The following is a 24,895-nucleotide window of genomic DNA, read 5'->3' as shown; positions in this document are numbered from 1 at the left end:
AACACGAATTCAGGCAAACCAGGTGGACGGAAAACAACTTGCATGGTCACACAATCAATAGTGGCATGATATTTTTGTAACCAATCCATCCCCAATATTACATCATAATGATCAATGTTCAATGGTAGTAAATCAATAAACAGATGCATATTCCCAACAATGATTTCACATGCGGGGTACATATAAGCACATGTCATGGATCCTCCTACGGGGGATGATACGGCTAGCAGATAGTTCATGGGTTCTAAGGATCTATTCAATTTCCGTGAGAAAGCATGCGATACATAAGAATGCGTAGACCCCGAATCAATTAATATATATGCATTTTGTGCACAAATAGAGAGGATACCTGACACAACGGTTTCAGTATTTTGTACGTCTCCCGGTACTAGGGCGAACACTCGGCCCTGCCTCATGGGCTCTTTCCCGGTAGCTCTGGGGTTAGGCTTTGGTGCTACAGTTGATGCTGCTGCGCTTGGTGCAGCTTTACTACTGGCTTGTGGAGCAGAGGGGCAGTCTTTAACCATGTGGCCCACCTTGCCACACCTGTAACAGGCTCCAGATATTCTGTAGCAGACCCCTTTTTGCTTCTTGCCACACTCAGAACAGGGTGGTATAAACCCACTCCCTTGGCTGGGGCTAGTTGTCGACCCCGTATTCTGTTTCTTGTTGGCCGGGTTGTGCTTGCCTTTCTTGAATTTGAAACCCTGCCTCTTACTATGCCATTCCGACGTTGGTGTTTCAGTTTTCAGTGCTTCAATGTTTGATTCAGCCATCAAGGCTCGGTCAAGAACATTTACATAATTCGGTAGCTTCAAAACATTTATTCTGTCGAGAATTGCAACATTAAGGCCGCCTTCAAATTTCCTGGCCTTCTTATATTCAGTATCCACCATATGCGGTGCATATCTAGCAAGCTCGGTGAATTTCGTCTCATACTCCGCAACGGACATTGTGCCCTGCTTCAGCTGTTCAAATTCAGTCACTTTTCTATCCCTGACACACTGAGGAAAATACTTTTCAAAGAAGGACTCCTTGAACTGAGCCCAAGTCATAACAGTAGTTGTATCGCGGATCAACATCCACCACCTTCTAGATTCTTCTTGTAGGGTGAAGGTAGCTAACAATACTTTATTCGCTTCTGAGCACGGGAACACCTCAAATAGTTTTTCTGTTTCAAGCACCCAAGCTTCAGCCTTTAAAGGTTCCAGTCCTCCCTGAAAGGATGGCGGTTTCATCTTGCTGAATTTATGGGTGAGAGCAATAATATCCCCATCATTCACATTCACATTAGGTTCCGGCTGTACCGGAGGAGGAGGAGGTGGGGGCGGTTGGTTCTGTTGTTGTTCAAGTCTAGCAGTTATCAGTTCCATCATTCTTTCTATTCTTTCCATTCTTGCCTCAGTAGATGAGGATTCAGGTTCATTTGCATTGTCCATTTCACTATAAGCAGTTATAACGGTTATAGCAATTGTAACATAAACAGTTGCATATTTAGACAGTTATCACATCAACATGTATTCAGTCATAACATAGCCACACACTTTTCAAGTTCATGAAATGCCCTAATCACTTTTCTAGGACACTCTATAGCTCATTTGGACACGTGTGTGCGGTATGACACGTGGTTAAGTATCGCTCTGATACCACTCTGTCACGACCCAAACCCGGCCCTATGGGTTTAGCACCGTAACCGGCCAGTAATCCGAGATTACCAAAGGCCTGCAGAACAGTAGTACAGTAAAACAGAGTACAGGGCCTGGCGGAAGCCAATACAGTAAATGAATAATGTCCATTGAGCTGTGTCAGTCTGTATGCCAAAAAGATTTTTCATGCATTCACATATACAAACAGTACAGTCTATACAAAATTTACAGTCACACAGTACAGGGACCGAATCCCTTGATAACAGTACAGTAAACATTCAGTCTATACGGAACAGTAGACGGTACAGTAGGGGGAATTGTAAAACACCCCTAAGCCTTAACACGATAGGCTCGGAACCTCGCAGTGAGGCACATAGGCTGGCTTGACAAAACTGGAGTCTAACCCACGCTCCTAGCTCCGATCTGGTGGCTGAGCACCTACATATATATATAAACAGTGAGCTAAAGCCCAGTGAATAACATAATGCGTAAAGGGGTTATGAATGAAATGTCCTTACAGTAATGAAATCAGTTCATTAAACAATACTTCAGTCTTTCAGTCAGAACAGTTATTCAGTCATATGTGGTACATCCATTAGCATAGCAGTAAACAGTAGGTCTTAAAGACCGAACAGTAATGATGGCCATCAGTCAGTAAACAGTAGTGGTTCCACGAGGGAACCGACAGAGATCTCTGTAACAGTAACAGTAAACAGTAGATGCTAAGGATGCCACAATACAGTTCAGAAGATAGGACATACATTCATTCAGTAAACAATATCAGTTCAGGAAACAGTTCAGTTCAGTATTCAGAAGATAATCATTTGAACATATCTTTACACAATTGTTACTCACAGAGTTTGGGTTACAGTATGCTAGAGCGTGCCTCCCCAGTCGCCAACCCTACACAGTTCACAGGTTGAACACACACTAAGCTACACAGTTGGGAAAGATAACAACTTAATCCCTAATGCCTCGGTGTGTTCTACATCTATATCCTCAACAAGATGTCTTAAACTAGGCCTAAGAATGCCTAGAATGGGATGAGGATGCAAAGATGCACATTTAAAAGCATTTTCAGAAAAACAGAGTCCCGCTCGAGCGCAAGTTTCCCGCTCGAGCGGTCATGCAACAAAGGTACACGCTCGAGCGTAAACTTTCCCGCTCGAGCGTACTGTAAAAGTACTGGATGGGTGAAATCTCCGCTCGACGTCCGCTCGAGCTTGAGACATGACTTCGCTCGAGCGCCCAGTTCTCCGCTCGAGCGGACTGTAAAACAGTGCAGAAAGATGCTGGATGCTTGGATTCCACGCTCGAGCGGCATTTCCCCCGCTCGAGCGGAAGTGCAGAATATGGAAATTCCAGATTGCACCTCCAAGCTCAAAACCAAGTTGTTAACAACTCAAAACCGATCCTCTTGGGCTCATTTTCCGGAAAACTCTTATAAACACATGGAATAATATGATTCAAAGCTCAATTTTGAGAAATCAAGGCCCAAGGGTGGTTAATTCAAACCCAATTTCATGAACAATATGAACATGCAAACATGCATGTATTCAAATCATTTTGAAGTTCCAATTTGATGCTCCAAGGAGCCAATTGATCCAAAAACAAGTTGAAAACATAGACCATTACAAAATTATGAACATGCATGCACCATTTTACCATGAATTCAACTCAAAACTCATTAATTCAAACATGCATGCATGAAATGAAGCTATAATTCCACATTCTTGAACCAAATCATGCAAGAACTAGCTCAATAACCACAAGAAGAAGATGAGTTTCCTACCTTAGTCTTGTATTCAAGGTTTAGGAGTCTAAAGTAGCAATCTACCCTTCAAGTTCTTCAATTAGCAAGCAAAACTCAAGATGGAAGACAAGTTCTCTCACTCTCTCCCTCTCTTGGTCGGCTAGAGCAAGAAAAGGCTGAGGAAAATGTGTTATGTGGTCAAGTGTAAGGCTCAAATATGTTATATTGAGTGGGCCACTAAGGGTGGCAATTCGGTAATTAAGCCTAACTCTTTAATTAGCTTATTTAATCTAATTCAAGCATACCTAATCAGTTTTCAGATAAAAATACCATAAAATCACATTAATTATGAGGATCATAAAACATTAATCCATTCCCAGTTCGGCCGCCGATAAGGCCTTCAATTAGCAGTTTAAACACTAAAATACGAACAGATCAAATAATTAATTGAACAGATAGAATGCAATTCAAACAGATGTATTCATTCAATTCAGTTTCAATTTTGGTCAGGCAGTTCAGTACTTTTAATCAGTTCAATCACCAGTCATAATCAATTCAGTTTAACGGTAATCGATGGTTATCGGTAATCAATCAGTCATTAATCGGTAAACAGTATAAGGGTTGTTACAGGTCACCACCATTGGAAATTAGACTGCTGGGGCTTCAATTTAGACTAAAAAATCACCTAAAACCGAGTTCGAATGAAAGAGATATTCCTATTTGAAGTCGGGCCTGAATGTAGATTTTTGGACCCGGCTGAGTCCATTTAGAACCAGTTGTGCCTCATTGAGACGCGAACGAGTCTCAATGAAAAAATTTCCAAAGTTGCTTTTTAGGCTTGACCGTGTGTTTTTGGGCTCGGCTGTGTGTTTTGGGCCCCAGCCGAGTCTCAATGGCGAGAAACAGGATAGTTGGCTGGAATTCGCCAGCTGTTGTTTTTTGAAGATATTTTTAATCAAATTGGCTCAAATTCTATAAATAAAGCCCTTGCATTCAGAATTGATGGTTAGCAAAATTTTCAAAAGCTTTGAAGAGCTAATAGACCTCCTTCCATCTTCCTTTCTCCTTTGACCTTTAAACTTTCTTTAGCTATACATACACCATTAGAGCTTGTTCTTGAAGTTTTTGCTGAAGTTCCAAACCATATTTCATAAAACTTGAGGGTGTTGGAATCAAATTTGTTTAACTACAAGTATCCTCTCTTTCAAGAGGTATAACTTTTGCATCTTCTTCCTTATTTCTCTTTTACTCTTTTCCTCTCTTTTCCATGGTTTGTACGCTATTTTGGGACTGTTTTGTGGGCTGAAATTTGTGATTTAAGAACTACCAAAGGTGGAGGGGTTAACCACCCTTCCTTGAACCTTATTCCAAGCTTATATCCTTGTGTTTCCCACTTATTTCTCTGATTTTAGCCACTATTTTAGCGCTGTTTTTAGACTATTTTTAGAGGCTAAAATATGGTTTAGAAGTCCCAAAAGTTGAGGGTTTAGTCACATTTGCTTAGCTTTGCTTACTAGCTTTGTATCTCTTTGTTTTTGCCTATCTTTTGTGCTCTTTTAACATGGTTTTAGCTACTGTTTTTTACACTTTAGGGCTATTTTAGGGTTGTTTTAATTTATTTAAATAGTTTATGCTTTGAATATTATGATTGTTGTGTTGTAAGTCCTTATGGCTTCGATTGTTTAGGCCTTAAACACCAAGTCATTTGAGTTGATTGCTCTTTCTTACTTAATTCCATGTAAAGAGTCTCACTTGTGTAGTAAATCAACCTTGCATAATCATTTTTGCAACATTCCTTCTTTCTTGGTTTTTGTTTTCTTTTTGAGAGTTGTTTCAGCCGAATGTTGTTTAAACATGAGAAAGATACATACAATGCGAAATGGTTTAATCTCGTCGAAGGTTCATTATCAGGGCATTACGTCTCTCTAATGTCGAAAACAACTTCTCGTTTGATGTTTATCTCCTTTTAGTGTACTTAATCATTATTTTGGACAAATTGATTAAAGAATGGAAATGACTAATAAAATGGGCTTAAAATCAATGAAACCAACACAAAGAATATGAGTAAGGTTGCTTGGATTCGGCCGGACGTTATACCGAATCCATAGTGTCAAGAATCGTCACGCACCAATTCATGATGTGTTGATGAAACTTGAATCATCTCTATCTCCTTCCTTTGAGTTCATTCCCTGATAGGGAGAGAGGAGTGGTCATGCATAGCATTTATTGATTTTTTGTTCGGTTGTCTCCGAAATCATCAAGCAATCAATTTGCTTATTGATGGTTTTGGGCAAGGCCGGTCTTATTTGGGCCCGGCCGGGCCTCATCGGGGACCGGCCGGCCTTCAATGTTTGGCAAACAATGTGTTTTGTAGAAGCAGAGGGCAGTGACTAAAGGTGAAACAGGACAGATTCCAAGGAAGGCAAACAGAGGTACTTCTGAAACCGCTATGTACATGTCATCCTTGTGTTTCCATTGTAAATTGTAAATTAATGCTCTCATTATTGTTGTAATAATTATCATTGTAATTAGTATTGTTGTAGCAATGATTCATTAGATAGTTAGTTTATTTTGTTGTAATAAATTACCTAGTTAGTTAATTATAGCTTAGCTAGTTAGTTGTTTATTCATTCATTCGGTTTTCTAATAGTTAGTTTAATTTGGACACTCGGACATTGATCCGCACCCTCTTGCATGAGGGCAAATGTGTAATATGCGTGTATGTCTTCCAACCACATTTCTTTCTCCCTTTTATTTACCCGCTTATCATGGATAGTTTAGAGCATCATATTTCGTTTAGCATTTCTCATGATTTGCATCCATTGTCTTGCATGCATTAGGCTTGGCGCATCATTCTAACTCACATTGTTATTTATTCCTTCTTTGAAAATGAGCTCAAACCGCCTGCTATCAAGTTAATTCACATGCCATATTAGTAGTCGAGCCAATTTAAATTGCATATTGCATGTGTTGCATTAGTCATGTTACATTAGTTAGGAACATGCATATTTTCTAACTCTTTTGTTTCTTTTGACTTGCCTTGGAGTACGAGGTGAGCATTTTTGTGCTTTAACATATTGCATAAGTGTGATTGTTGCTATGTCAAGTATGCTTGCTATGAGGCTAAGTGCTTAAATGATATAATTGTTTGAATGCTTGTGAATGAAGGCTAATTGCTAAAATTGGGACAAATTGATTAATGTACAAACTCACCCCTTTTTCAAGTGACTGTAGACGTCCCCGAACGCCCCGGGAGGAACGAGCTCCCGTTCTGTTCATTTTGGGGTCACTACAGCTCAGGACTCTCAAATTGTCACGGTTCTAAGTCTGAACCAAAGAGTCCAAATCCGGCAAATCGTTTTGAGAAACAAATTTTTGAAAAGAAGTGCCAAACATGGACTGCTTTGCCAGATACAGAGTCGCCACCTAAATGTTTTTTTTAATGGGAAATTTAGGAAACCCTGACTCGGTGCCAAAGGCCACGTGTCCGTCATCACCAAAGTTGCCTCGGCTCGGGAACTTGGGTACGATTGGGGAAGGTCATTTCGTGAGCACCCCCGCTCGCCCGATCAAAGATCGGCCTCTACTAACCATGATATCTATTTTTGAAAACTTTGTGTGTTCTTATTCCGGTTATTAGCCTAGGTTACTATGTGATGCACACAGCATATAAGTATAGACTGGGTCGCCCGAATTGGAACAAAACATTTCATGCTTGTTTATTTGAAAGATGGTTTGCTACTCGCAAGTAGGCTTAAAATGCAGATTTTGCCACCCTCGGGTGGGCTTAGAAAAGATGGTTTTGCCACTATCTAGTGGGCTTAAAACACACATTTGATGAATTATTCCAATTCAAATAACCCAACCTTCACCCACAGGCATTCAGGCAGTTATATCACATTAGCAATTAGCCTCATGGTAAGCATGCTATTCATGGCAGTCACTCACACGCATGCAAGGATGCTAAAGCATAAAACTCACCGAGTACTCCAAGCTAAAAAAAGAAGTTCATTAGAAATCATGCATGATCCTAGATATACAGAAATGCCTAATGCAACACATGCAAAAATGCAACTATAGCAGGCTCGGCTATTCTAAACATGGCATATGAAATGCTACAACTAACATGTATTCAATTTGGAATTGAAAGTACGATGCAGTTAGTATGGTGCGCCGAGCCCGGTGCATGCAAAACAGATGAATGAATGCAAACATGCTATCATACTGTATGCTAATTGAAATATGCCCTAATCTAACCATCATAAGCGGATAAATAAAAGGGAAGAAAGACGTGGGGTTGCAAGACATACAACACACACACGCACACTTATTACAGTTATGCCCTCGCGCAGAGGGTCCGAATAAATATACAGTCCCGAATAAAAGAATATTACAGTCCAAATAATATACAAACTCCTAATTAATTTAACAAATTAACTAAGAAAGCTGTAAAACTGGCGTGCAAGCCAGGGACTGCCTTGCTTCTGATGAATGATGCATGTCTAGGCTGCTTTGCGCGGAAATCCATGACGATGCCCCAATTAGCCTCTGTTTGCACCTGTTCTTGAAATGCGTGCCAAACCTCGGAAGACCGCTGATTCTTGATTTGCCTTGAAGATCAATACTTTTGTTGCTTCTTGGACCAAATTTGTTGCCTCTTAGCTGCTGGAATTCCTCTCCTTGCTGCTGGAATGGAGTGGTGGTGGTAGAGCTTGGTGGTGATGAAGAAAATGAGGTGTAGAGCTTGAAGGTTTTCAAGGAAATGAGGGAGATAGAGAGGGATTTTTGTATGCAAGTTTGAAGATGAAATTTTCCAACCCCCAAAATAAACAATGGCAGCTGGTTATAAGGACCAAAAGGAGGGTGTAAAGGTGGGGCAAAAAGGAGGTAAGCTTTCCCCCACAAAATATCCCCCGGATTGGGATATTTTCTGGGGGAAACAGCTGCACAGCTGTAAAGTACCAAGCATGAGGAACATGGCCGGCCCCTTACTTTTGCTGCAGGTGGCCGGCCGGCCACCCCCCCTAGCCGGCCAGCTAGGGGTCAAAAGGGTCAACTTGAAATAGTGGCCGGCCACCACATATTGGTGGCCTCCCAGGTCTCCTCTTCACAACCCTGTGGTTCGAATTTGGAAACTCTAAAACAGGAGAGAGAACAAGCCATTTTGAGGAGGGGTTCAAAAGGTTCAAATGGAATTAGTGGCCGGCCACCACTTTTTAGGATCCTCCAAAGTGTGTACATCACAAATATGTGGTTCAAAGTTCAAGAAAAAGGGCCCAGGTTGTTCAACATTGGCTCGGAAGGAGGGGTTCAAAAGGGTCAAATTGAATTAATGGCCGGCCACCACTTTTTAGGATCCTCCCAAGTGTGTACATCACAAATATGTGGTTTGGGTTTGAAGAAAATGGCTCCAAGGTGTTCAACATTGGCCCGGAAGTGCGAAAAACGGGCGCCGGAGGGCGAAAATGGAATATAACTGGTTGCCAAGATAATTGCTGGCCTCCCACCCTCCAGTGACCTTCCTGATGATAAAACAGAGGCACCTGCCAAAAATGAACGAAAATCGATGCGAAATGAATGCTCGGGGGTCAAAACACGCAGTTCGGGATCCCGAAAATGAGCTGCTAAGCACCGAAAGTGGCGTTCGACCACGAAGTGGGTTTCTCCGACCCCAGTGTCCCTCAAAAGGGAGCAAATAAGAAGTGTGCCAAAATTCAGAGCAAACGGAGATGGTTAGGCGGTCCCGAACCGAGGCACACGGCCAATAGTCCCGAAAAACCGGAAACCGGGCTCCGAAATGGGCAAAATGGCCTATGACCACAAAACGTAGCCTACGGCCACTGAGAGATGGTCTACAGGACCTCTCCCTCCCCTCAGGAAAAGAAACAGAGAAAACCGAGCCTGGTTCGCAAACCGAGGCAAGGCACAGAAGAGGGTTCGGAAGTCCGGAGGCAGGGCTCGCAGCCAGGACTCTGCAACTTCTGAACGAGCACGATATGCAAAATCACCGAGTGCTCAACTGGTGACGTCTGAGTCTTAAGGTCGGTCAAAAATGGGGTGTCTACAGTGACGCGTATTCAAAATAACTTTCAAACAAATCTGAAATCAAAGCGTTTCAATTTTTACAAATTAGTCTATACTTGTGTGTAACACATAGTAATGTTAGTCTAATAACTGGAACAAGAGTCACTATAACAAAACTGACTTTTTACGGCACCACATCAATGACATACAATAAATGCACGCCATAGTTTCTCACTTTTATTTTGCACGTCGTAAATACTTTTCCAACCACGACGTAATGAATGCTAATAATGATGATTTTTTTACAACTTGCAATGTTAGTCGTAAATAATAAAACTTTATACGACGTGCATATGTCATGCCGTTAATACATCAACTATACACGACATGCGTACACCAGCCATTAAAAATATTGAACATTTCACGGCACACAAAAAGCCGGCCTTTAAAAATATTACACTTTTTACGACGCACAAAAAATCAGCCGTTAAAAAATATACTTTTCACGATGCACATATGCTGGCCGTTAAAAATATTTTACTTTTCACAAGACACAATTTCTATCATGAATAATATGACCAAAATAAAAATAGGTGGCAAAATGAAATACTTAGGCGCCAAAATGAAATATTCTGGCCAAATGCTAAAATGAAATACACTTTACAAAATTCACTCTCTAGTCCTCCACCACACTCATCCTTTTCAAACCCTAAAGCATATTGTCACCAATTTCACTCTTTCTTCTTCTTCTATTCTTTTTCTTGGTTGAGTTCTTTAATCGGGTCGAAGTATCTAAATACAAGTAGTAGTGTGGACGTGCCCTCGGGCTTTATGCCACCACAGTTCGGACTCCCTTTTGTGTCACGGTTCTTAATCTGAACCAAAGAGTCCAAATCCAACAAATCATTTTGAAAAACAGATTTTTGTAAAGAAGTGCCAAACATGAACTGCTTTGCCAGATACAGAGTTGCCACCTAAATATTTTATTTCGGGGAAATTTAGGAAATCTTGACTCGTTTGCCTAAGGCCACGTGTCCGTCATCACCAGAGTTGTCTCGACTCGGGAACTTGGGTACGATTGGGGAAGGTCAGCTATGAGCACCCCCTCTCGCCCGATCCGAAGATCGGCCTCTACTAACCATGATATCTTGTTTTGAAAATATTATGCGTTCTTATTCCGGTTATTATCCTAGATTTACTATGTGATGCGCACAGCATACAAGTATAGACTAAATTGCCTAAGTCGGAATAAAGCATCGCATTTCCGTTTGTTTGAAAAATGGTTTGAATTTTGCTACTCGTGAGTAGGCTAAAATACGGATTTCGATGAATTATCCCAATACAAGCAATCCAACCTTCACCCACAGGCATTCATGCAGTTATATCACATAAGCATATAGCCACATGGTAAGCATGCTATCATGTTAGCATTCACACTCATGCGAGATGCTAAAGCATAAATACTCACATTGTACTCCGTGCCAAAACAGTGAACTAGTTAGTAATCATATGAGTGATCCTAATTCATGTTAAGGTGGCTAACGTATCTCATACAAAATGTCACTAGAATAGGCTCGACTAATCCTAGGATGGCATGTGGAATGCGCAAATAACAGATATTCAAGTTAGATTTGAAATATATTATGCAATTAGCATGATGCGCCGAGCCCGGTGCATGCAATACTGATGAATGATGCACGCATGCATAACATAAGGATACTAAATTAAATATGCCCTAATACTAACCATCAAAAGCAGGTAAGTAAAAGGGAGAAAAAAGTAGGGATTGGAAGGCATGCACACACGCACCCACACTTATTACAAATTTGCCCTCGCTCGGAGGGACCAAAAGAATAATACAGATTTAACTAACCTACAAGCTAATTAAATATTACAGACAATTAACTAGTTAAGCAAATTAACTAAGCTAATTAAGCAGCAAACAGCCTCAGGAATAGAGATGGCAATTTGAAACTGGCCCGACGGGGACCCGACCCCCCGACTCCGATGGGGACGGTTTTTCCCCAAAAAATACCTCCGACAAGCCAGGGATGGTATTAAAAATTAAATCCCCGATAATTTTCGGGCCGGGGACGGTGATAGCTCCTCCAGACCCGGCCCCGCCCCGAATCTCCCCGAACCATCTTTATAGATATATACATATGCTAAGCTTTATTATATTATAGATATATACAAATGCTAAGCTTTATTATATTATATATTATATATATGTGTTTAGGCTAGGCTTATCAGATCTGTCTTTCACTTTGACTTTTCACTCTCTCTCTCTCTCTCAACTCTCTCACTGAACTCTCCACTCTTTTCTCTCTCACTGAACTTTATCAAGTCTTGAGTGAACGATCCACCACACAATCACTTCGCTGCTGCGTGAGAAAAATGGAGTGAGAGGGAGCTGCGTGAGAAAAATGGAGTGAGAGGGAGAGAGGGAGAGAGAGAGAGCCGATTCTTCGCCGGAGCCGATCTCCTCCGCCGAGAGAAGAGACCCTCCTCCGCTGACTCCTTCGCCGATCTCCTCTTCACAGCGTCGATATTTATCCCTATCTCTTTCTCTGTGTTATACACACATATATATGTATATATGTATATATATATATATATATATTATAGATTGAAGCTTAGATCTTGAGATCTATTCTATGATAATGATAATATGTTGTTGATCTCTTTTTTTTTTTTTGGATCTGTTGGTATTTTTTGATCTGTTCTGTTCTTTTCTTTTTTTTTAATCTGTTGTTGATGATGATACATGATGATCTGTTGGTGTTGGTGTTGATCTCTCTGTTTCTCCATGTTGATCTTTTTTTTTTTTATCCTTTAGCTTCAAAGCTGTTTTCCAAAAAGAAAAAAAAAAGAAAAAGGTCGGGGGTTGTTCGGGGTCGGGGAAACCCGATCCCCGTTGGGGGCGGGGATAAGGGCGGATATACGTTCCCCGTCGGGGATCGGGGCCGGGGACGGGGGGATTTCCACCATCGGGGATCAGGGACGGGGAGTGTGATCCCCGGCCCCGCCCCGCCCCGTTGCCATTCCTACTCAGGAAGAGGATCCAATGCAATGCGTGCTCGGCTCCGCTCGGAAGTCCACTGTCATGCATAGATTGCCTCTGTCCACACTGTTTTCCTTCTCTGATCATTGCAAAATTCCCAAGGTGCACTCTATGAACCCTGTGGGATACCACCGACCAAAGTAAATGATCACCGGCCACTGGTTAAGATATCGGCCACCAATTGTTGGTCGGTCGGCACTAAAGATGGTCGGCCGGCCAGATCTTCCTACAGAATCCTGTTTTGACAGCAGCAGAGGGCAAAACAAGGCATGGTGTAGACACCCCATTTTTGACCAACCTTAAGACTCAGACGTCACTGATTGAGCGCTCGGTGATATTATATATTGTGCTCGTTCAGAAGTTTCAGAGTCCCGGCTGCAAGCCTTGCCTCTAGACTTCCGGACTCTTTCGTGCCTTGCCTCGGTTTGCGAACCAGGCTCTGTTTTCTCTATTTTCTCTTCCCGAAGGGAGGGAGAGGTCTCGTAGATCATCTCTCAGTGGCCGTAGGCTATGTTTCGTGGTCGTAGGCCATTTTTCCCTTTTGGAGCCCGGTTTCCAGTTTTTCAGAGCCGTCGGCCGTATGCCTCGGTTCGGGACCGCTTAACCACCTCCGTTTGCTCCAGGTTTTGGCATACATCTTATTTCCTCCCTTTTGAGGGACACTGGGGTCCGAGAGACCAACTTCGTGGTCAAACGCCACCTTCGGTGCTTAACAGTCAGTTTTCGAGCCCCCGGACCGCGTATTTTGGCCCCCGAACCTTCGTTTTGCACCGGTTTGGGTTCATTTTTGGTGGAGACCTTGTTTTCGTTGTTAGAAAGGTTGTAGGAGAGTGGGAGGCCAGCATTTTTTCTGAAAAATCAGATTTTTTCTGAAAAATCAGCTTTTTTTGGTCAAAAGTGATTCAGCATGAATCCGAGAAGGAGGAAAACACTGCGCGGCTTCACCGAAATGAGCATAACTCTTTGCATACTTGGATTTAAGATATGAGGTTACCACCATTGGAAAGATTACTTCCGGGGCTTCATTTTTCACTCAAGAATCTCCTAAGGACAAGTTCGGGTGGGGGAGATATGGTTGGTTAAAGTCCGTTTGGACCGAATCTGCGCAGCTTCACCAAAACAGGCATAACTTTTTGCACAGGAGGAATTTTGATGCAAGGTTTGCGGCATTGGAAAGCTAACTTCCGGGGCTTCATCCTAAGGGGTGGCCGGCCACCTTGACCCTTTTGACCTGGTCGGCCGGCCACCTGAATTGGCTGGCCGGCCACCTGAATTGGCTGGCCGGCCGACCACTTTGGCCCTTTTGAACTGGCCGGCCATTTTTGCCCTCCTGAGTATGTTCCAGCTGTGCCAGCTATTTTGCATTTGACCCACTGTCCGAAGGTCTTCCCTTTTGGGGGGAAATTTAAATTCATTTTCCCCCCTTTTCCTTGCCTCTCTCCCTCTATAAGACCAACACCTTTCCACCATTTCTAAGGGTTGACAAAAACCAATCGGAGCCTTGCATACATACATCCTCCATCTCTCTCATTCAACCATCAAATACCTTTGTTCTTGGACCATTTCTACACCACCTCATAGCACCACACCTCCATACTCCATTCCAGAAACTTGGAGGTTATTTCTAGAGGTTAGGAGCACCATTTCTTCAACCAAAAGCTGTTGTGTTGCTGCTCTACAAGGGTGAGTCTTCTTCCTCCCTTTTCTAGCCTTTTCTTGGTTCATTTACAAGCCATACTTCCTAGCTTTTTTAGGTTCCGATCCAAACTATAAATAGTAATATTTTGAGCCCCTTTTCATGTTTGATCAAGGACCTCCTGCTGTTTGAGGTCCTCTACTACCACTTGCCTCTTTATCTCTCTTTTAGGCCAATTTTTGCATAGTATTTTAGGATTATTTTTGAGTTGTTTTGGACTTGATCATAAACTGTAAAATAACTTTTTTTGAGCCCCTCTTCAACATTGTTGAAGGGCTCTACTCTGTTTGAGGTCTCCTACTATCACTTGCCTCTTTATCTCTCTTTTAGGCCAATTTTTGCATAGTATTTTAGGCTTAATTGTGAGCTGTTTTGGACTTTTCCATAAACTTTGAAATATCTTTTTTTGATTCCCTCTTCAACTTTATTGAAGGGCTCTCCTCTATTTGAGAACAGCAGCTACCACTTGTCTCTTTACCCCTCTTTTAGGCCTTTTCTTGCATGATAGTCTGGCCTTATTTGTGATTATTTTCGTGGCTTGATGTAAACTATAAAGTTCCTTGTTTTGAGCCCCTATTAAACTTTGTTGAAGGGCTCTTTGCCATTTGGGACCAGATGTTGTCCCTTGTGTTTAATCTCTATTTTAAGGCCATTTTTGCATGATAGATTAGCCCTATTTGTGTTCATTTTTGAGACTTGTTATAAACTAGAAATATGCATGTTTTGGGACTGTATTTCCCCTATCTTCACGCTTCATGATCAAATAATGCATGCTTTGTATAGCTGTAAGTCATTCCATGTGCCTAGTTTCGAGTTTCGGGGTTCATTTCATGCATCGGGTGCCATGTTTCCATCTTTCGGGGCTGTTTTGTATCATATTTCAGCGCTGAAATTCACATGTTTGCATACCATATTCCATGCCTTGCCATGCTTTGGTAGAGTGGCATTTGTTGCCTTAGGTTCGGTCCTCGGTTTGCGTGCACGTGTGCACGCATTTCGATTGTCTCGTTTTCATCTAATGGCTACTGATGTGAGTGTGGCTGAGGTCCACTCATGTTGGTGTAAGTCCATTGTGCATTGTGTATGCCATTTTATTTCATAGCATTGTGTATGCTAGGTTGTATGTTAGAGCATTGTGTATGCCTCGTTACATCGTACATTGTGTATGCCATTTCGTAGCATTGTATATGCTAGGTTGCATGTTAGGATTGAATTTATGCATGTCATGCATATTACATTGTGCTTGGGATAGGGGCTAGCCCAAGCACGGAAAACGAGGGACGTTTCGTACTCCGAGTGACGGAACGTGTCTTAATTTTCGGTCGCCGACACTCCGGATTATCCATGATGGAGTCTAGGCCTTGTTGTGTCCATATGTGCATTCATTTCATATTGAGTCATGCAATTCGACTTCTCGGCCATCATGCATCGAGATGCGTGATTGATGGCATGAGGATCGAGGACTACACTCCCTGAAGAGTAGTCATGCATACATATGTGAAAATACTTTGCTATGCCCCTTTGTTGCTCTCTGTTGCAGCAAATCAGAAATCAGCAACCTTCCAGAGCCTGGCACGCATCCCAAGAATAATTGCAAACAGAGGCAAATCGGGGCATCGCAAGGGATTCTCCGCACAAGGCAACCCGAGCATGCATCATTCATCATTTGGAACAGAGCTGAGGCGGTCCACGGATTTGCATGTAATTTACTGCTTTCCTAGATTAATTTGTTAATTAATTAGGATTCTGTATTTATTCGGGACTGTATTATTTATTCATTTGGGACTGTATTATTTATTCGGACCCTCTGCGCGAGGGCAATGTTGTAATAAGTGTGCGTGTGTGCGATGTATGTCTTCCAACCCCACGTCTTTCTCCCTTTTATTTACCCGCTTATGATGGTCAGATTAAGGCATGTTTCAATTAGCATACAGTATGATAGCATGTTTGCATTCATTCATCTGTTTTGCATGCACCGGGCTCGGCGCATCATATTAACTGCATTGTATTTTCAATTCCAAGTTGAATGCATGTTAGCTATAGCATTTCATATGCCATGTCTAGAATAGCCGAGCCTGCTATAGTTGCACTTTTGCATGCGTTGCATTAGGCATTTCTGTATAATTAGGATCATGCATGGATTTCTAATTAGCTTCTGTTTTGGCTTGGAGTACTCGGCAAGTTTTATGCTTTAGCATCCTTGCATGCGTGTGAGTGACTGCCATGATAGCATGCTTACCATGAGGCTAATTGCTTATGTGATATATCTGCCTGAATGCCTGTGGGTGAAGGTTAGGTTATTTGGATTGGAACAATTCATCAAATGTGTGTTTTAAGCCCACTAGATAGTGGCAAAATCATGTTTTTTTTAAAGCCCACCCGAGGGTGGCAAATCCACGTCTTAGCCTACTTGCGGGTAGCACCATCAAACCATTTTCAAATAAACAAACATGAAACGTTTTGTTCCAATTCAGGCGATCCAGTCTATACTTGTATGCTGTGCGCATCACATAGTAAATCTAGGCTAATAACCGGAATAAGAACGCATAATGTTTTCAAAACTAGATATCATGGTTAGTAAAGGCCGATCTTTGATCGGGCGAGCGGGGGTGCTCACGAAGTGACCTTCTCCAATCGTACCCAAGTTCCCGAGCCGAGGCAACCTTGGTGATGACGGACACGTGGCCTTAGGCAACGAGTCAGGGTTTCCTAAATTTTCTAAAATAAAATATTTAGGTGGCGACTCTGTATCTAGCAAAGCAGTCCATGTTTGGCACTTCTTTCAAAAAAATCTGTTTTCTCAAAACGATTTGCCGGATTTGGACTATTTGGTTCAGATTTAGAACCGTGACAATTCGAGAGTCCGAGCTGTAGTGACCCCAATACGAACGGAACGGGACTCATCCCTCCCAGGGCGTTCGGGGACGTCTACACATGGCAATGCATTCCAAGCAAATGTGTGCACCAACACATCCCTTATCATGTTTATGACTCAAAGGGACATGGTTCTCGATTCTCGGGCCACCAATCACGCATTTCGATGCGTGATGGCCCAAGAAACCAAGTTATGCACTTTGATTTCAAATGAAATGCACATAAACAAGCAAGGAGCTCAACCTCTATCATACTCAATTCAAGAGGGTAAGCATGCATGTCAATGCAATGCAACCTAGACATATGAGCTAGTATGCAACATGGACAATGTGAACAAGCATTCAAGGCATGTGACAATCATGCTAACCAATAAGTATGCTCGATACAATGGGGACGTTCAAGCATGCAAGCAAGCATGTGACTTCATTCAATCATGCCACAACACATGGAGCAAACATGTTAAACAACCTAAACATGTGACAACACACAAGTATGCAACAACACACAAGATAAGCATGCAGCAACATGCGAACTATGGACTTAAACTAATTTGGGCAGCTCCATACCAAGCCCAAAACAGTAGCCAATATGCTCAAGAATGAAGGCAAAATGACATGCAAACATGCGTGCACACAAGGACCAACACTTAGGCATATAGAAACAACTCTCAAGCACACTTAAGAGGATGCAAACATGGACAAATGGCATGCATTATAAGCTCTGAAATCATGTTAGAGAAGGTGCCAAACCAATCTACAATACAAGCTAGGCATGCCACCAAGCCCAAGGACTTAAACCATGGCCATATGACATATGAAGCAAATGACCAAAATGAACTAGAACATCCTTAAATCGTGCAAAAGTAAGCCCCAAAAACCACTTAGATGGCATCTAAATGATCTAATCCTAGAGGCATACACAATGGCACAAACATGAAGCAAGAAACACCAACCTTTTAATGCATGAAAGGGGCATCAAATGCAAGCATACGAGCATATCATGAAGACTGAAATGACATGACAAGTGGTTCCAAACCACTGAAATGATGTAAGGATGGCATGCTAGAGGGGTCAATGCTTAAGGCATACAAGAGAGGTTACATGGTAGCTATACAAAGCAAAGCATGGACAACCCAAATGACCAAAAACAGACCTTTAGCATGCTAAAACAAGCATAAAAGTTTCATGAAGCTAAGCCAAAAACATGCTAGAAACAAGACTCAAAGCATAGGGCATGTTAAGGCAATTCATGGCATTACAAGACATGTATGCTAAGCAAGCATGGTGTGTCTAAACCAAGTAAAAACAGTGCTATATTATGGCATAATAAGCATAAGAAAATAGTTAAGGCATGACCAACATACACTTAAACAAGGTGCTCACTAATGAGGCTTAAATGGCCATTATTGAAGACAACAAGGAGAGGGGGTGGCACTCTCCTTCCTAGGACCTTAAGGCACCATCCTCACCACCGAAATCCCTCAAGATTTCAGTGGTGAGGAGGCCCAAACAAGGTGGTCCCGGAGCTCAACCAAAATGGCACAAAATGGGGCCAAACAAGCCCTAAGAGGGGTCAAACAACCCCGAAACTCAAAACACGCTTAAATAACTATTTTAAGTAGGTAAAAACAGAACTTTTATATGTTATATGAAAAGTCTAAAAACAGTTGCAAGATAGTCAAAAAAGCTATGCAAAAATGGGGAATAAAGGGCAAGAACACTCACCCTTGTTGACCCTTTTCAAGAATGATGCTCCAGCAGCTTCTTCAAGCTCAAAACCACCCAAAAACACCAAGAACAACCTTTTGGTCCCTCAGCAACCAAGAGAATGTGTAGGACTAGGTGTTTGTGTGCAATAGTAAGACTAAACACACACACAAGGCAAAAAGAGAGAGAGATATAACGATGGAATAGATACAAACTTAAACCCTAATCTCAGAGCTCTTCTGAAAATTTTGTAACCCTAATGGAGGGAGAAGAGGCTCCCTCTTATAGACAATCCCTCTTGTAAAGCTTTCCAAACAAGCTAGTCAAGAGGGAGATCCCTCCATACACGTGTATGGAGGGGAGCAAAGTGTATGCCAGCTAGCACAACTGGCATAAAAATATCTGCAAAAGTAGATGAATAGTGGTCAGCCAGCCAAAAATGCAATTTGACCAAAATAAATGGCCGGTCGACCATCTAGAGTGCCAGTCGGCCAAACATTTGGCCGATGGCAACAAAACACAGTCGGTGGCCTCAAGCCATGGCCAGTGGAGTGTGGGGATGGCCAAAAAGCCATTCCCTGCCCTCCAAAGCAAAGGCAAGAGCGTTTGGTGCAAAACCAAACACAAAACAGTCGAGTCGAGAGATCCTGAGGCAAGGCGCGTAGCCGAGACCTTTGGGAACTCAAGACGAACACAAATAAGGATGATCATCGAGTGTTCAAACAGTGACGTCCAAGTCTTGAGGACAGTCAAAAATAGGGTGTCTACAGTTGTCCCTCTTTGACAGAACTCGAAAGTCATAAGAATGACGGGAGTGAGTGTCAAAGCCCAGAGACGACCCATTTTTGACAAGGCCGAAGACTTAGACAAAGCATGCAAGACAATAAAGATGTGCGCCCGAAGGCAGCGGCAAAATGCAACTGATAATGCAAGAAGCCGAGCATAACTTATGATCATGCAAAGAAAATCGTAACGAAGCATAACATGCAACAGTTTTAAGCTAGCATACAACAATCCAACTACACTACAATGCAGAAAGGATGTAAGAGAATTATGCAATTCTCGATACGTCTCACTCGGAGAATACAATACCTGCGCGGTTCATCTGGTTGCACTAGCTTCAAATGAACCGTACATACAATATCGTGCCTGTAAAAGAAAGTAACGTAACAGGTACAATACTGTTAGCAACATGCATGACAATGCCAAATGAATGCAAAATGATATGCAGTATATACAAAACTATGTGTAATAATGCAAATGAAAATGCAATGCAATTAAATCGTGATCAAATCATGAGCGGTTCAAAACCATGCAAATGTCAAAAGGATGATGGGGATGCAAAGTCTGTCTACCATAGAAAAGGTGCCGCAACCCTCAAACCAACATACCAGCGTGGAATAGACGCGTACACATGCAGAACTATGAGTGATGTAGACGGACGCAAGAACAAGTAATTGGGTGGAATGACATAAGTGGGGAAATGTCCTGCTGAGGAAAGACCAATGATCCTAATGCTGGATGCAAAAATTACGCTACAATGTAATATATACAATGGATATGGCATGCAGCCAAACCAAATCTTGCCTAGGAAAGACATGGACACATACAAGCCGCGTCTAACACAGATACGGTGCCGTCACCCTCAAACCAACATACCAGCGTGGAATAGGTGTGTACACATAATATCATAACTGAGCTTCGACGTGAAAGATATCGGCACATACTAGACCAAACTCAACATGGAAAGGCGCAAGCCATAGATGGAGGGGGTGATGCAATGAATGTATGCAGGCTACAATGCAATATTTACAATATGCAATGGAATGTATGGATATACAATGCATTATATACAATGAATGCTATGTACAATGCGATCTCCCGAGGAGAATGCAATGGATGCAGTGGATAAGACCTGCGGCCAAACCGTATTTTGCCTAGGAAAGACATGGACACATACAAGCCGCGTCTAACACAGAAACGGTGCCGTCACCCTCAAACCAACATACCAGCGTGGAATAGGTGCATACACATAATATCATAACTGTGCTTTGACGTGAAAGATATGGGCACATACCAGACCAAGCTCAATCATGGGAAGGCGCAAGCCATAGATGGAGGGGGTGATGCAGTGAATGCATGCGGACTACAATGCAATATTTACAATATGCAATGGAATGTATGTATGTACAGTGAACGCATGACATATGCATTATTTACAATAAAAATGCACGACATATGCATTATTTACAATGATGCACGACATATGCACTATATTTTTTGTTTTTTGAAATGCAAATGATGCATGTTGTTTTTGGTTTTTTTTTTTTTCTTTCAAAATGCAAATGATGCATGTTTTTTTTTTTTTTTCTTTCTTTGTTTTTTTTTCTTTGGAAATGCAAATGATGCATGTTTTTTTGAAATGCAAATGATGCATGTTTTTTTCAAATGCAAATGATGTATGTTTTTTTTGAATGCGCGACAACGCAAGTTGCTTGAAATGCATGGCAATGTATGTGAATTTGAAATGCACAACAACGCGCGGCTTGAAATGCATGACAATGCAAATGAGGAAGATGCATAACAATGCATGTAAGGTGCGTATGGCAACGCATGACGAGGATCATGCATGACAATGCAGACCGACAGATTTAAGGTCTCCTAGACCGAGTGGGTTTAAGGTCTCGCTAGACCGTGCATGTTTAAGGTCTCGCCAGACCGTGCGTGTTTAAGGTCTCGCCAGACCGTACCATGCTTGTTTAAGGTCTCACCAGACCATGCGAAGGTGTATGACAATGCAAGCATAATGACGTACAACTCAATGCACGTTCACATCAAAGCGTTGTAAAGCAACGCATGTGGGGCAACTTTCAAATCTTGAAAGGGACAAAAGGATACAAAAAGGATACACCTTGCACATATTCAAGTGCTGCGCACAGAAGACACAGTCTGAGGTCAAAACAGAGGCCGGTTGAGCTTTGGAAATGCACTGTCTTGAGCAATAAAGGCCCCAAACCACAAATCTGACCCAAACAAGGTTGTAAGAGGCTCACCGGCCATCAGAGGAGGTCACCGGCTGCCCACCGGCCATCAAAAGGTTCCATCGGCCAAATATTTGGCCGACCGGCCAACAATGTGGCCAACCAACCAAAAGTGCCTGAATCGGGGCAGTTTGGTCTTTTGGCCTCGGGTCTTTTAAAATAGGGCTTCAAACCCTATTTTGGCACTTGCCTCTTGTGCGAAAATCCTCCTCCTCTCTCTCTAGAGCATTTTTCTCTCTTCCATTCACCGTTTTTCTCGATTTTAGTGCTCATTTTGACATTTGATTCGCAAATACCTTCGCGTTTCGAACGTTTTGAACCGAACGAAACTTCGTTTCGGTGTCTCTTTCTTGATTTCCGCCCCTTGGAGTTTGTTTTCCTCGAGTTCCTCTTGATCTTCGTGCCTTTTCCACATTCTGACTTTTCTGGCCATTTTCCGCCCTCTCGGGGTTGACTTTTCGTTGACTTTTTGCATTCTAGCCTGGTTTTCACATTCCCGGTCATTTTCACACTCTCTCTGAGATGGCAGACGATCTTCCACAGGGGGGGACTCTCCTGGAGCATGAGATGGATCTCGAGGCTGAGCTCTTGCCTCTGAGTGTCCACCCGTTCGACCCAGCGACCTACAGGCCGGTGATTCACGTGCTACCTCCCGATGGTCTCCGCCAGTTCCGGAGTTTCGACAGGAGGGTGCCACCAGAGCTGCTTCTGCGCGAGCCAGAGTCTCATCTGTCTTTCAGCGCTTCTAAAGTACAGTCTTCCCTCTTTATTTTTCGCAATGTAGAACATAACTGCTATAGTTGACTCTGTTCTCTAACTGCTTAGCCCGGATACATCGATACATTACACCCTGTAGTTGACTGTGAACACACTTGCACTTGATGTCTGTTTGAATCTTGAACACGTGCACACACGCTGTATTATCACTGAACCACCCAAACACACTGGCACATCACATGTTGTAGTTCACGGTAAGCACACCGACACCCGATATTTGTTTGAACTTAAAACGTGCACACATACTGTATTGTCACCAATTTTGAATGCTCTTTAAAACTGTACATTTTATATTGCTTCGCAACTGTTTTGCTTGAACACAGGGAGATTCCTATGCCTTCCGGGGGTATGGGAACGTTGCCGCTCAGGACTGGTACATGGAGCTGCTAGATGCGATCCGTCACATCGTAGACCACGCCGGCTTCGGCGCCTTCTGTAGAGGACTTTCCCGACTTACTGCGAGCAGGCCTCTTCTCGCCACTCTAGTGGAGAGGTGGTGGGACACCACCGACTCATTCCACTTCTCGGCCGCGGGAGACATGACGATGACTCCCTATGACTTCTCGATGCTCACCGGTATCGGGGTAGGGGGTGATCCAATCCCCTTCGACACTGATATGGACGAGTGGGAGGCCACTCAGATTTACTTGTTGGGCGAGATGCCGCCTCTCGCACGCCTCGGCTTCGTCAGATATTTATGGTTCGAGGTCCACTTCAGGGTTTAGCCAGCCTTGGCTGAGGAAGCACCGATGACCCAGAAGGAGGTGGAGCAGTACGCTCGCGGCTTCTTGATGTTTCTGCTGGCGACGACCAGTTTCGCAGATTGGGCGAACACCGTGCCTCTCTGTTTGTTGAGTGCGCTAATGGACGTCACCCGGATCCTGCGCTACGACTGGGGTGGCACTTCCTTGGCCACTCTGTACGGATACATGAGCTCAGCCTCCCGTTGCAGCGAGCAGTTGCTCAGACATCTTCTTTTCCGCTTTACATTTCTGCTTTACATTTTCTGTACTCTGTACACTGCACACACTGCGGTTTGCTTCACACTGACTGTATAATGCACACACGGCACACATATACTCTGTTTTACACTGACTATACACTGCACACACTGTACACTCTGCACAATACACAATTCTGTAATTTCTACTTTATTCTATATTCCGCTTTATCTGATAAGCATACTGATACTTACTCTGTAGTTATGGGTCTACACCTACTTTTCGAGGCTTGCGCCAGTGCCTGACGAGGAGACCCCTCTTGTTGTTCCATTCTCCAGACGCTTCGACGTGAGATGCGTGCGGAGACCGCGGGAGACATTCATCTTCTTCTGCCGCTACTTTGACACCATCACCCCCGCAGAGGTATGTTCAACTTTAGAGTTTATTTAAACTTCGCTTTACACTGTATTTTCAATAACAGTAGATAACAAACTGCATGCCATGTATAGATCACCTAGCAGCCTTGGGCTCCATTGCCAGCCGTGATGCGGGAGCGATTTGCCGGTGCCGAGGAGACTGCATGCTTCAGGATCTTGCTGGAGGGGTCGGTCTGTCGGGCTTGGTACCGGGGTGAGCGTTTCCTACGCCAGACCCTGGGTTTGCTAGAGCAGATAGTCCCGGTTCACCCTCCTGAGCATATGAGGGATACCGAGAGGTTCACCCCTAAGCAGATGGCCGACTATATGATCGGCTGGGATACGACACGCTTCAGAGGCATAGGCGACTACTCAGAGTACGTTCAGACGTATATCATGCGACCTTTGAGCAGCGGCCGTTGAGCCGGGAGAGAGAGGCCTGCAACGTCAACGACTGGAGTAGGGGCAGGAGCGGGAGCGGGAGCACCGAGGGTGGCTCGGGCCCGTGGCAGGAGCGGAGCTCGGAGAGGGCGGGGGGCTAGTTGGCCAGCACTGCCCGTGACGATGACATGCCGAGGGCGTGGTGGGACGACTTACCAGATCCCCATTGCTCCCCTTCCGGCCGATCACGAGCTAGTCGGGTTCTATGGCTTGCCTCCGGTATGTACTACTGCATTTTGCATTCTGCACAGTTAGTTCATTTCAATTCATTTGATATTCCGTAAAATACTGAGACTTCTAACACTTTTGCAGGCTTCCTCCGAGTACACTCGCCAGTCTCTAGAGTTGACCGCCTCTGTGATGGGGATGCTCCAGCAGAGCCTCGACCTTCTGGCGATTTACAGTATTTCGGTATGTTCTTCTGACCACGGTCTTAAACCATAAACTGTTTCACACAATCTGATGCATAACACAACACTTGATACACAACCCTCACAGTATCTGACACACTGTAGC

The sequence above is a fragment of the Camellia sinensis genome, chromosome 10 (assembly GCF_055761805.1).
Source record: "Camellia sinensis isolate YWXY chromosome 10, ASM5576180v1, whole genome shotgun sequence".
NCBI lineage: Eukaryota > Viridiplantae > Streptophyta > Magnoliopsida > Ericales > Theaceae > Camellia > Camellia sinensis.
Note: the sequence above shows the minus strand (reverse complement) of the source record.